Source organism: Wyeomyia smithii, chromosome 3 (genome assembly GCF_029784165.1).
Source record: "Wyeomyia smithii strain HCP4-BCI-WySm-NY-G18 chromosome 3, ASM2978416v1, whole genome shotgun sequence".
In the NCBI taxonomy this organism is placed as follows: domain Eukaryota; kingdom Metazoa; phylum Arthropoda; class Insecta; order Diptera; family Culicidae; genus Wyeomyia; species Wyeomyia smithii.
In genome coordinates this window covers 164645656-164658166 of record NC_073696.1, presented here as the reverse complement: position 1 = coordinate 164658166, position 12511 = coordinate 164645656, and the positions used below count along the sequence as shown (strand labels likewise).

At 39.7% G+C, this 12511-nt stretch overlaps 1 protein-coding gene across 1 annotated transcript in view; it reads left to right on the top strand.

Annotated features, from left to right (window-relative positions):
• LOC129730681 (uncharacterized) overlaps positions 1-12511 on the top strand; it is a 413412-nt gene that overhangs the window by 223724 nt on the left and 177177 nt on the right. The gene's annotated exons all lie outside the window — the stretch shown is intronic.

The window sequence follows — 12511 nt, the reverse complement described above, 5'->3', positions numbered from 1 at the left end:
TAACAGAAATGATTTTACCAGTATCCAACACATATCAAAATTTGTTACTAATGTATCAGCTTTCTAACAGAATAAGATAGTATATAAAAGAGTATAATAACAAACATTGTTAGAAACAACAGGTTTTGATAAAACGAAAAATTAGTGAGACTTGTTTCAGAACTACTTCATTTCAGGTTTTGTTATCATAACTCATTCAGATTCAATTTATATGGAAAAATACAAAATTGTATCAAGATATGTTATTTGTATCTTGCGTTGATAGAATTTTGTAATTTTTTAGTAATGCTCTTCTGATCGGGAAGCTGCGAGAATCGGACTCACCATAAACACTGTCAAAACGAAGTACATGGTGGCTGGCAGAGAGCGTGGTAGTTCTACGGGTGTTGGTGCGGCGGTGGAGATGGATGGGGATACTTTCGAAGTGGTCGACGAATTTGTTTATCTTGGTACTCTCGTGACATGTGACAACGAGGTGAGCCGCGAAGTGAAGAGGCGGATTGCGGCGGCGAATAGGGCTTATTACGGATTGCGTAGCCAGCTTAGGTCCCGTAGCCTACAGATCCGTACGAAATTTGCGCTCTATAGGACTCTGATCCTCCCGGTGGCACTCTACGGACATGAATCGTGGACGTGGAAGGAGGCCGATAGACGAGCGCTTAGGGTCTTCGAGCGTAGAATCCTGCGATCAATGCTCGGAGGCAAACTAGCGAACGGGGTGTGGCACAGACGCATGAATCACGAGCTGTATTCATTATACAAACACGCTGATATTGTCCAGCTGATGAAACACGCCAGGTTACAGTGGGCTGGCCATGTAGCACGGATGGCGGATGAGCGACCGGCAAAGATAATATTTAGCAGAGAACCCAATAGAGGCCGATGACTTCGAGGCAGACCGCGCACACGCTAGATGTGTGCTGTCGACGAGGATACCAGAGCAGCGGGTGTAAGGGGAGACTGGAGAGTAGCAGCCCAAGACCGAGTTTTGCTGAGACGTATTCTGGATTCGGCATAGGATCTTAATGATCTGTCGCCATAAAAGTAAAAAAGTAAGTAAGTAACAGGTTCTAAATTAAATTAATTTTTAAAGATTCTTCTATTTCAACAATATATACCTTTGATTAAAAAAAACTACTTCAACTAGCCCTGATAATTGAACTATTTTTTTTCCTTGTTGGGGACATTACCACTGCGACCAGTACTTGAATCTATTGTGGTGTGTCCTCTTTTGCTTTAAGACTTTTCTTGTATAGACAACTATTATATGTTTTAATAGTCACTATCGTAATTGAAGGCATTATTGTCCCAATGAGGTATTATGTAACGAATAAAATTTAAAGCATTGTTCGGAGAACTAGCCCATATTTCACAAGGTTCCAGAAGTCCCTTATCAAGAAATTTGCGACTGCTAATGTCTCTACCGAAGCAGTCTGTTTAAACTTCTCTATAGGGTTTAAGCCCATGATTAAAACTTCAAATTAATTTTAAAACATCGCTCCATCTATATTTTACCAGTATTGAAACTTTTTATTACAGATAAAAGTCTCCGATTGTGAATTATTTCAATAAAACAATATTAGTTTTTTTATCTTGGTTGGCACTGCAAATGTTCGTGGTTCGTCCTAGCAGTTTCACGAAGTCATCGTTAGAGGCAGTGTGCATTGTTTATTCTTAACCTACGAGTTTTAGCAAGAACGCCGTGAAAAATCGCAACAAACCGTCGGACTTTTCTATAAAACATAGGAATTGGACGAAAAAACAATAATTTAACTAGCAAAGTAAATAAATATTGATTTTCTGGCCATTAAAAATAGTTCTACAATAAAACTGGCAAAAAAGACGTCCGAAGCATGCGGTTTCTTACGTATACTTGAAGTGTGTCCAACGGTTTCTTCAGCCACGCTAGTACTACTTGGCTGTCTGACCACAGCACGATGGATTGAAATGAAAGCTTCAAAGCATCGACAACCTTCAGGATGAGTTTGGACAGTAACCTAGCAGCTAAAAGCTCCTTACGATGGATATTCAGAGGTTTAATAGGAGCGACCTTAGATTTGCTGCATAGGATTCGAAGCTGTGCTGTGCCATCATAAAACAGACTGCGAACGAATACAACAGCCCCATAAGCGACGACTGATGCATCACAAAACCCATGTAAATCAAATGCGGCGCATCCAGTGCAGAATATGTATCGAGGAATTCGAAATTCTCTCACTCTAGGTAATGCATCTTGAAATTGTTGCCAGTCGGTCAACAACGTTCGTTGTAGTTTCTCGTCCCAGCAAAGTTTATCAAGCCACAATTGTTGCATTAGCAGCTTTGCCTTGATGATGATTGGAGATAAGAGTCCTAGTGAATCGAAAATCTTTCCTATCTCGGATAGAACTCGACCCTTAGTAGCAGTATTCTCTGAAGGGTTAGCTATGAATCGGAACTCGTCATCACCAGGACTCCAGATGAGACCTAGTGCCTTCACAAACCCACCGTTCGAAGAATGGTCCAATTCGATGAGTTTCTCTCTATCGCACTCAGGGATAAGCTTCATTACTGCTTGTTCATTTGAACTCCACTTATGGATGGAAAATTGCCCACAGCCTAGTAACCCTTGTAACTCTCGAACGCATTCAGTAGCTGTCTGGATTGTATTAGCTCCTGAATTAATATCATCCACATAGCAATCGTTACGAATTATGTTTGCGGCAAGTGGAAACTTGTCACCATCATCCTCGCAGAGTTGAGTTAGGCATCGAGTAGCTAAAAATGGTGCAGATGCTGTCCCATAAGTAACTGTGGTCAATTCTAGAACTCGAAGCCGATCTGATTGATTGGCTCTCCAAAAGATTCTCTGGTATGAGAAGGTGTTACTAGGTGTTACTAGGATCTGCCGATACATTTTGGATAGATCAGCGGTAAAGGCAACTCTATGCTTTCGGAATGAAAGCAAAATTGTGAACAGGTCATTTTGAACAGTTCCTCCTACTAGTAGAGCCTCGTTAAGTGACACTTTACCAGGCAACATCTTCGCTGAAGCATCAAACACCACCCTCAACTTGGTAGTAGAACTCGTAGGACGTAAAATGGCATGATGAGGCATATAGTACCGGCTCTGATTAGGTGGGTCACAATCTTCTTCTACTTCCTTACAATGACCCAACTCCTCATATTCTTTCATAAAATCACAATATTGTTGCTTTAAATTTGGATCTTTATTCAGACGTCGCTCAAGCGATATAAAACGTCTAAGAGCAAGGCTACGATTATCTTCGAGACGCTCGACTGCGTCCTGACGAAAAGGCAAATTAACCACATACCTGCCGGTCGGATCTTGCTGTGTGGAACGAAAGACCGCTTCACATTCTTGGTGCTCGGTTACAGTAGGCGAAGAACATTCTAGTTCCTCAACGTGCTAAAATTGTTGAATTGCCTTATGCACATCATCAGTAGTTGCGGTGTGAACGTATGTCTGGTTTGGAACCACATCTCCTACATCGCCAGCAACGACCCAGCCAAGATGAGTTTCACGAAGTTCTGGCAGGTTTTCATCTAATCGTAACTGGCCGGATTTCAACAATTGGAAAAATAGAGACATACCAACAAGCATGTCTATGTGGTCAGGCGTATTAAAACTAGGATCCGCCAACTGGAGGCCGGTAGGGATAGACCATGAAGATATGTCCACGTTCGTAGATGGAATCATGCCTGTGATCTTCGGTACAATCAAACAATTCACACTCACCGAGTAATTATTGTAACGGGAATGCAGTTCAACGCAGATCGATTCTCTGGCAAATACCTTTGATGCCCTTTCGCCTCTGCCTTTCGTTTTAGTTTTAAACGATTTGACATTGACTCAGTAACGAAATTTACTTGAGATCCGTTGTCCATCAGGATGCGACATGGCACAAGCCTGCCCTTGTGGTCCCGCAGATTGACGACAGCAGTCAACAACATCACAGCCTTGGTTGCTTGGGAGTAATTGCATGCTGGCCATTTCGAAGGAGATGGTTCAATTCCTGATTGCGCAAGTGAACTGTTCTGCTGACTCTTGATGCAACAAAGTGTGGTGTCGCCTAGGGATGGGCGTTACTGTCTGAAGTATCGATACCTGAGTACCCGAATACTTTTCGTTTCGTATCGTTTAAAAGTATCGTTGGCAAAGTATCGATACCGCTGCTCATCGCTAGCAACGAGTATCGATGCCAAAATACTCGATACTTCGGCTCCATGTATCGATACCTTTGGTATCGATACAAGTATCGCCCATCCCTAGTGTCGCCTATGACATTTACTACATACTTTCTTGGAAGTGCAATTGGTAGAAAGATGTCCTCCACGCAAACAGTTAAAGCATACTTTCTTCTTCATTGCCTTTGTAATCCGCTGTGCTACGATAAGATCGTTGAACAAAGTGCATTTGTAGGTAAGGTTAAACTCACTGCAAATATCGCACCGGGGTTCCGGCTGGGACGACATCGTTGCAGCATTTGCCCTTTGATATGGCGGTTTGGCAGTCGGTTTAAAATTGTTCCGTTGCTTAGATGATGCCTGATCGTTGGAATATACACATCGCTCAAGGACTGACACACGATCTTTCAGAAATTCAATTGTATCTTCATATTTTGGTAACTCTCCACGTTGAATAGTAGCTTCTCACATCTTTTTGGTTTCATCGTCTAAAGCGTTGGCAATGAGATGGACAATGATTTGCTCTGATATTCCGGTAAACTGTTGCCCGTGAAATTTGAGATTTTCAACGTGGCTAACGACACTTTTGACCATTGATCGCAACTCGAAATGGTGTTCTCGTGACACCTTTTTCAGTTTTAATAGACCGCAGATATGTAAGTCGATCATTCTTCGCTTGTCTTCATAGCGCTCTGCTAGTAAAGCGCAAGCCCGGTCGTAATTACCATCGGTGATCGTCTTTGCGTCAATAACACCACATGCATCTCCGGTTAATGCCTTTTCCAAATAGTAAAGCTTGATGCGGCCGGCTCAGAGGACTGGTCTACCACATCACGAAACATTATTTTGAACTTTTCCCAATTCTCATACTTTCCGTCGAAACTTGGGAGAACACGAGGCAACGCCTGTTGAATAATTAACGGTTGTTGAGTGGCATTCGCCGGTTGCATTACTGCAGTTTGCAAAACTGATGTCACCGATGGTTGTTGCAGATTGTCGAACCAGCCCTCCAACATCAAAGATAGTTCGTCGTGTATAGCTTCAAACTCTGAATATTTCATGTCATGTTGCTCACGTTGATTTGCTGGAACTTTCGTGATGATTCGTTGATGTAGCTCGTTAAATTCGTTATAGGCCGAGCTAAGCTTATTAATGTAAAATCTTATCTGCGGCGGTGTAAGCTCTGTTTGCTGCACTTGGCTGAGGATAGATTTTAGTCTAGTTACCTTCCCCATAGCCGTTCCACGGAGGTGAATCAAAGCGCTTATATCTTCTTCTGCACTACCTTCTGCCACCTTGGCAGGAGTTCTGGTAACTTTCGACATTATGAATCGGATACACTACTTCACTCGTCAGTCGTATCTGATTTAGTTCACTTCGAATTGTTCACTTTTCACGTTTACGGATTCACTAATGCACATTCATGCAAACACACTGTCACTAGTTCCTATCCGGCTTGAAGGACCAATGTTTGAGCCAATACAGGATTGCTCTCAGGATGGAAAACGATAGGAAGCTAAGAACTCGAACGGCGTCTTTGCTCGGTTGAGCCCTTCGGAATGCCAATTCCAGTTGTTGCGTCACGATTCGAAATGGACTGTATGTAACGACTTTGGTAATAGAAATGCACGAAAATTCTAACTCTTCAATGTAATTTTTATTTTCTTTTTTTTTAAGGGGGGATTTGTTAGTAGCTTAAGTATTTATGATAAATATTAGTAAATAATGAGTATGTGTGTCCAATCACAAATGGTGACTTCTCAACACTGTTAGAAATTTGTAATTTTAATTGTTAGGATTTGTTTGCTTTCGCAATTAGGACTTATCATTCGTAGGGATTTAAACCTACTTGTCAGAAAAGGGGAAGTAAACTTACAACTAACTTAATTGCTAACTTATTGGCTATAAAGAGAGATTATCGTAGCAATTGAGGATTGCAACGATTTTTGTCGAAAATTGTTAATAATTTTATTTGACATAGCTTCTAATGGTTCAACACCAGTAAGTCTATGTAATTCGAGTGTACCAAACCAAGGAGGACGCTTCAAAATCATTTTCAGAATTTTATTCTGAATCCTTTGGAGCGTTTTCTTCCTTGTTGAACAGCAACTTGACCAGATCGGTACAGCATAAAGCATTGCTGGTCTAAAAATTTGTTTGTAAATCAAAAGTTTGTTCTTTAAACAAAGTTTAGAATTCCTGTTAATGAGAGGATATAAACATCTCGTATATTTGATGCACTTGGCTTGTATACTCTCAATGTGCTCTTTGAAAATAAGATTTTTATCATAAATTAGTCCCAAGTACTTAACCTTGTCGGACCAACTTAAAATAACCCCATTCATCTTGACAACGTGATTATTGTTTGGCTTGAGGAAAGAAGCCCTAGGCTTATGCGGAAAAATTATCATTTGAGTTATAGAAGCATTGGGAGAGATTTTCCACTTTTGCAAGTAGGAAGAAAAAATATCTAAACTTTTCTGCAATCGACTGCATATGACACGAAGACTTTTTCCTTTTACGGAAATGCTTGTGTCATCGCAGAACAATGACTTTGTGCATCCTGGAGGCAAATCAGGAAGATCTGAAGTGAATATGTTGTACAGGACTGGACCCAAGACTGAACCTTGAGGCACACCTGCTCTGACAGGAAATCTATCCGATTTTGAATTCTGATAGACAACCTGCAGAGTTCGATCAGTAAGATAATTTTTTAAAATTTTGATTAGGAAAATTGGAAAATTAAAAGTTTGCAATTTCGCAATCAAACCTTTATGCCAAACACTGTCGAATGCTTTTTCTATGTCTAAAAGAGCAGCTCCAGTGGAATAACCTTCAGATTTGTTAGCTCGTATCATATTAGTAACTCTGAGCAATTGATGAGTTGTGGAATGCCCATGGCGAAATCCAAACTGTTCATTTGCAAAAATTGAATTTTCGTTGATGTGTGACATCATTCTGTTAAGAATAACTCTCTCAAACAGTTTACTTATTGAAGAAAGCAAACTGATTGGTCGATAACTTGAAACTTCAGTTGGGTTCTTATCCGGTTTTAAAATGGGAGTAATTTTTGCATTTTTCCATAATTTGGGAAAATATGCAATTTTGAAGCAGCAATTGAAAATTTTCACTAAAAAATCCATTGTACTCTCAGGGAGATGTTTGATTAGTATATTAAAGATTCCATCGTCACCAGGTGCTTTCATATTTTTGAAATTTTTAATAATTGATTTAATCTCATTCAAGTTAGTTTCAATTATTTCTGCAGGTAAAAAATTCTGGGAAGAAATTAAATCAAATTGACGTGTGACTTCATTTTCAATTGGACTCACAAAATTCAAATTTGAGCTATGAACACTCTCAAACTGCTGAGCAAGTCTTTGAGCCTTTTGTTCATTGGATACAAGAAAACGTTCACCATCTTTTAAAACTGGAATAGGCTTTGAAGGTTTCTTAAGAATCTTCGACAGCTTCCAACATGGTTTTGAATATGGTTTCAATTTTTCAACTTTAGTCTCAAAATTTTGATTTCTCAGAAGAGTAAATCTATGTTTAATCTCTTTCTGTAAATCTTTATAAATAGTTTTAAAAACAGGGTCACGAGAACGTTGATATTGACGTCTGCGGACATTTTTCAAACGAATTAGAAGTTGAAAATTTTCGTCAATTATTGGTGAATCAAATTTCACTTGAGCCTTTGGAACAGAATAATTCCTGGCATCAACAATTGCACATTTTAATGCTTCCAAAGCGGAATCAATATTCACTTCGTTTTGCAAATCAAGCTCAATATTGAAATTTCTCTCAATATAATTTTTGTATCTTTCCCAATTAGCCTTGTTATAATTAAAAACAGAGCTCATAGGGTTTAAAACTGATTCATGTGATAAAGAAAAAGTTATTGGTAGATGGTCAGAATCAAAGTCAGCATGTGTGATCAAATCACTACATACATGACTTTGATCTGTCAGCACCAAATCAATTGTTGAAGGGTTTCTTACAGAAGAAAAGCATGTAGGACTATTCGGACGGAGACAAAATAGAATAATATCCTGAAGAACAATCATTGAATAAAATTTTGCGATTGGAATTACTTTGAGAATTATTCCATGAACGATGTTTAGCGTTAAAATCGCCGATTATGAAAAATTCCGAACGATTTCTGGTGAGTTTTTGTAAATCACCTTCAAAATAATTTTTGAGCTCGCGTGTGCATTGGAATGGTAAATATGCTGCGGCAATAAATAAAATCCCAAGTTCAGTTTGGACTTCAATTCCCAAAGTTTCAATAACTTTCGTCTCAAGATGGGGAAGAGCACGATGTTTGATTCGGCGATGAATAACAATTGCAACTCCACCGCCGGAACCCTGAATCCTATCATATCTATGAACCACGTAATTGGGATCATATTTTAATTTTATGTTAGGTTTCAAAAATGTTTCAGTAATAATTGCAATATGCACATTATTTACTGTTAAAAAATTAAAAAGCTCATTCTCATTGGCCTTCAATGAGCGAGCATTCCAATTTAATATTTTAATTGTTTTATTTAAAATCATTGCTAAATTTTAAATTAGAAACAATTTTAATAGTAAAATTTGTGCCTATTTGAATGGCTTCAAACATTGATTTTGCCTGCAACATGGCGTTCGTAAGATCGAACATTGCCTGTTGCAAAAAAGAAAGTTTACCTGCCGTAATAGGCCCCAGGCAGTTGACATTAGAAAAAATATTTTCGGCAGCAATATTAGCTGGAGTAATAGGTGCACAATTATTTTCTAGCGTGTTTTGCTTACCCATATTAACGGTCATTTTCGAACTACCAACACTAGGCGGTATAATGTTCGAACTACCTGTAACCTGTGCATAAGTTAAACGGGTATGCAAAGGAGTAGGTAAACTATGCGTCACTGGTACGCTTGGAGAATTTTGTTTTGAAGTTGGTTTTAATTGAGAAATTGAATTTTGTTTACCTTGCCTTGCCTTAACAATTGCTAAACGGACTGGGCATTGATAAAAATTTGACATATGGTTGCCGTTACAATTCGCACAGCGAAAATTTTTACTCTCTTTCACAGGACATGTGTCCTTTTTGTGAGAAGAGTCTCCACAATTAAGACATTTTTGGTCCATGTTACAGAATTTGGAACCATGGCCATAACGTCGGCAAGTACGGCATTGGGTGATATGCTTTTCACCTCCGCCATACTTCCTATAAGTTTCCCACTTTACACGCACATTATACAAAGCATGTGCTTTTTCAAAAAATTTTAAGTTGTTAACCTCATTGCGGTTAAAATGAATTAAATAATTAACAAGGGAAATTCCAGTTCTCTGACTGTTTTCGCCTCGTGATTTTTGTTTCATTAGAATTACTTGGGTAGGGGCTATGCCAAGTAATTCTGTTAAAGTAAGTTTGATCTCATCAACGGTTTGATCGTTGGTGAGACCTTTCAAGACAACCTTGAACGGCTTGGCGTTCTTGGTGTCATATGTAAAAAAATTGTACATCTTGTCAGTTAAATACTGAACAAGACGATGACGACCCTTTACTGAGTCGGCTAATAAGCGGCATTCACCTCTACGGCCAATTTGATAGGTAACTTTAACGTCAGAAAAAAACGTTGAAAGTTCCTTTTTGAATATATTAAATTCAGAAGAAATAGTTACCACAATAGGTGGAACTTTTTCCGTCCAGCCATTTCAGGTGATACGAAAAAAGTTAAAGCAAATGTTAAATTCAAAAGTAGGTAGTCTTGAGAAAGACTGATGGGAAATAACTTTCAGGTAGTCTTTAAAAGACACACTGACAAAACACAAACTTTGAAGCTATAGGCAGTCAAAGACCAGTCCACAAGCAACCGAAAAAACGTCTCATCTGTAGGACAGTTCAAGACGCACTGAATTTTTTTTTATTTTCTCTTCTCTTCACTTAAACTGTTACTTGTTTACATTTCGACGGTTATCAACAAACTTATAATGTACTATCGGCGGCGCACGTCCTTTTATATGCGCGAATTCTCTTTTCCCCTCCTTCGTCCTCGCGTAGAAGTACACCGGCGTTTTTGTTGTTGTTTGTTTGTTTGCGCAAAGATTTCTCTCGTCGCGGGAAGATCAATTGAGCGTAATCGGGAGCATTCTGGAAACCTTTATTTACATCGTGGTAGGTTTTACGATAGTTCATTCAGTTTTTGGTGGTTCTCGATGATTCCAAATGATTCACTTGTTGAACATTCAACAACATGCAAACTAAAAATCCGATTACAATGAAATTTAATAGGGTTTTATGGGGCAACTAGACCTTCCATTTGTGAACAATTTTGTTGCCAACACACACACACACACGCACACACGCAAGCACACACACACAAGCATACACGCACACAAATCGAAATTATCAAATTAGAGATAAAATAGTAAACTTCGTCTCGTGAGCCAAAATGAATAGATAATAACCTGATATAACATTCGTTGTTTTGCTTTCGTCTCGATTAGACGCAAATTGTTTATCTCCGTTTGAGTTCGCAAAATAACAATACACGAGTTATCGTACGGGTGTTTTTTTGTCGATTAGTTCTTGTGTTGCGCGATAACAATAGCCTGTTGTATATCGGCAGAAACATCTGCACACTGGTAGGCGCAGGCTACCCCGCCAGTGATTCGATACGCAGCTGATATATCAGCAAGAATAATTCTCCCGCACCGCTGTTACCCCGCTAGCAGCACGGACCACCATACGACCGAGCGAGTGGAAGTCAACCACAAGTGGCATCTACAAGGTCGCGTGTAAGATACGGCCACTGTGTCACAACACGAAGCTGGATCGTCATTGTTTGTTCTGCGGAGACACTCGATTAATCTTACTATCAGCCGTGAGGTCGTGACTTAGACGTTCGATGAAGTATTACATTTAGAATTTTTACTATAATTATCAATATTATTACTATGTTGTAATATTATTATTAATATAATTATTGATATTATTATTATTGTTATTATTATTATTATTACTACAATTATTATTATTATTATTATTACTATTGTTTTTAGTATTAGTATTACTGTCTTTTTTTTATTTGATCCATTGTAGATTGAAAAATTGTTTTTAAAATTTAATATCAACTACTTGAACCCCCCCCCCATATTCGAATATTTATCGTTTGTGTGCGGTAGAGCGAAATGGACGACATGCAGGTTCAACTTTTCCTGGAGGTGGAAACAAACGGAGAATAAATTGAAATTTCTCCCATCAGCTCACCCCTACCTTCCCCTGTGCCCTCCCCTTTGCCAAGTCCTGTACCAAGAGTACCGGAAGTACGGGTAAAAGCTTACCCAGATGCCGCTGGCGGTCCCTACGTTGTTTTTTTCCGGCCCATAAAGAAGCCATTGAATATTATTCAAATTGGCAAAGACCTGGCACAACATTTTTCGGCCGTAACCGAGATTACGAAGGTGAGGCCGAACAAACTGCGAGTTGTCGTGAGTAGCTTGAAGCAAGCAAACGAAATTGCTGGCTACGAGCTCTTCACGAGAGAGTATCGCGTGTACATCCCTGCCAAGGATGTAGAAATCGACGGTGTGGTTACCGAGGGGAATCTCACTGTCGATGACATTTTGCGTCATGGAGTTGGCTGTTTTAAAAACCCCTTGATGCAAAGTGTAAAGATACTGGATTGCAAGCAATTGCTTTCAGTATCCATCGAAGAAGGGAAGAAGAAATTCCTCCCTTCGGATTCCTTCCGTGTAACATTCGCCGGATCCGCACTGCCGAACTACGTCCGCTTGGACAGGGTTCGTCTACCTGTACGCCTGTTCGTACCGCGGGTCATGCATTGCCAAAACTGTAAGCAGTTAGGTCACACAGCCACCTACTGCTGCAACAAGGCACGCTGTAGCAAGTGCGGAGGCAATCATGCTGAGAACGCTTGCAGTGGGGATACTGAAAAGTGTCTTTATTGCGAGGGAACTCGGCATGACCTTCCGGCATGTCCCGCGTACAAACAGCGCGAGGAAAAAATTAAGCGTTCCCTTAAGGAACGACCAAAGCGCTCTTTTGCAGAAATGCTTAAGAGGGCTGAGCCACCCTTGACAGGAAACATCTTTTCCTTCTTGCCAACTGATGAGGGTACATCTGACGATCCCGTCGAAGAGTGTTCCTATGCCTTGCCAGAGGGATCTAGGAAGAGGAGAATGCTCAACTCTCCTAATCTTTCTCGCAAAGGTCGTAAGATAACCCCTAGCGGAATGACCAATAAGACAACACAAAAAGGAAGCGGTGAAGAAAAACCGAAGCAAGTACCACCCGGTTTTAATTTCAAATCA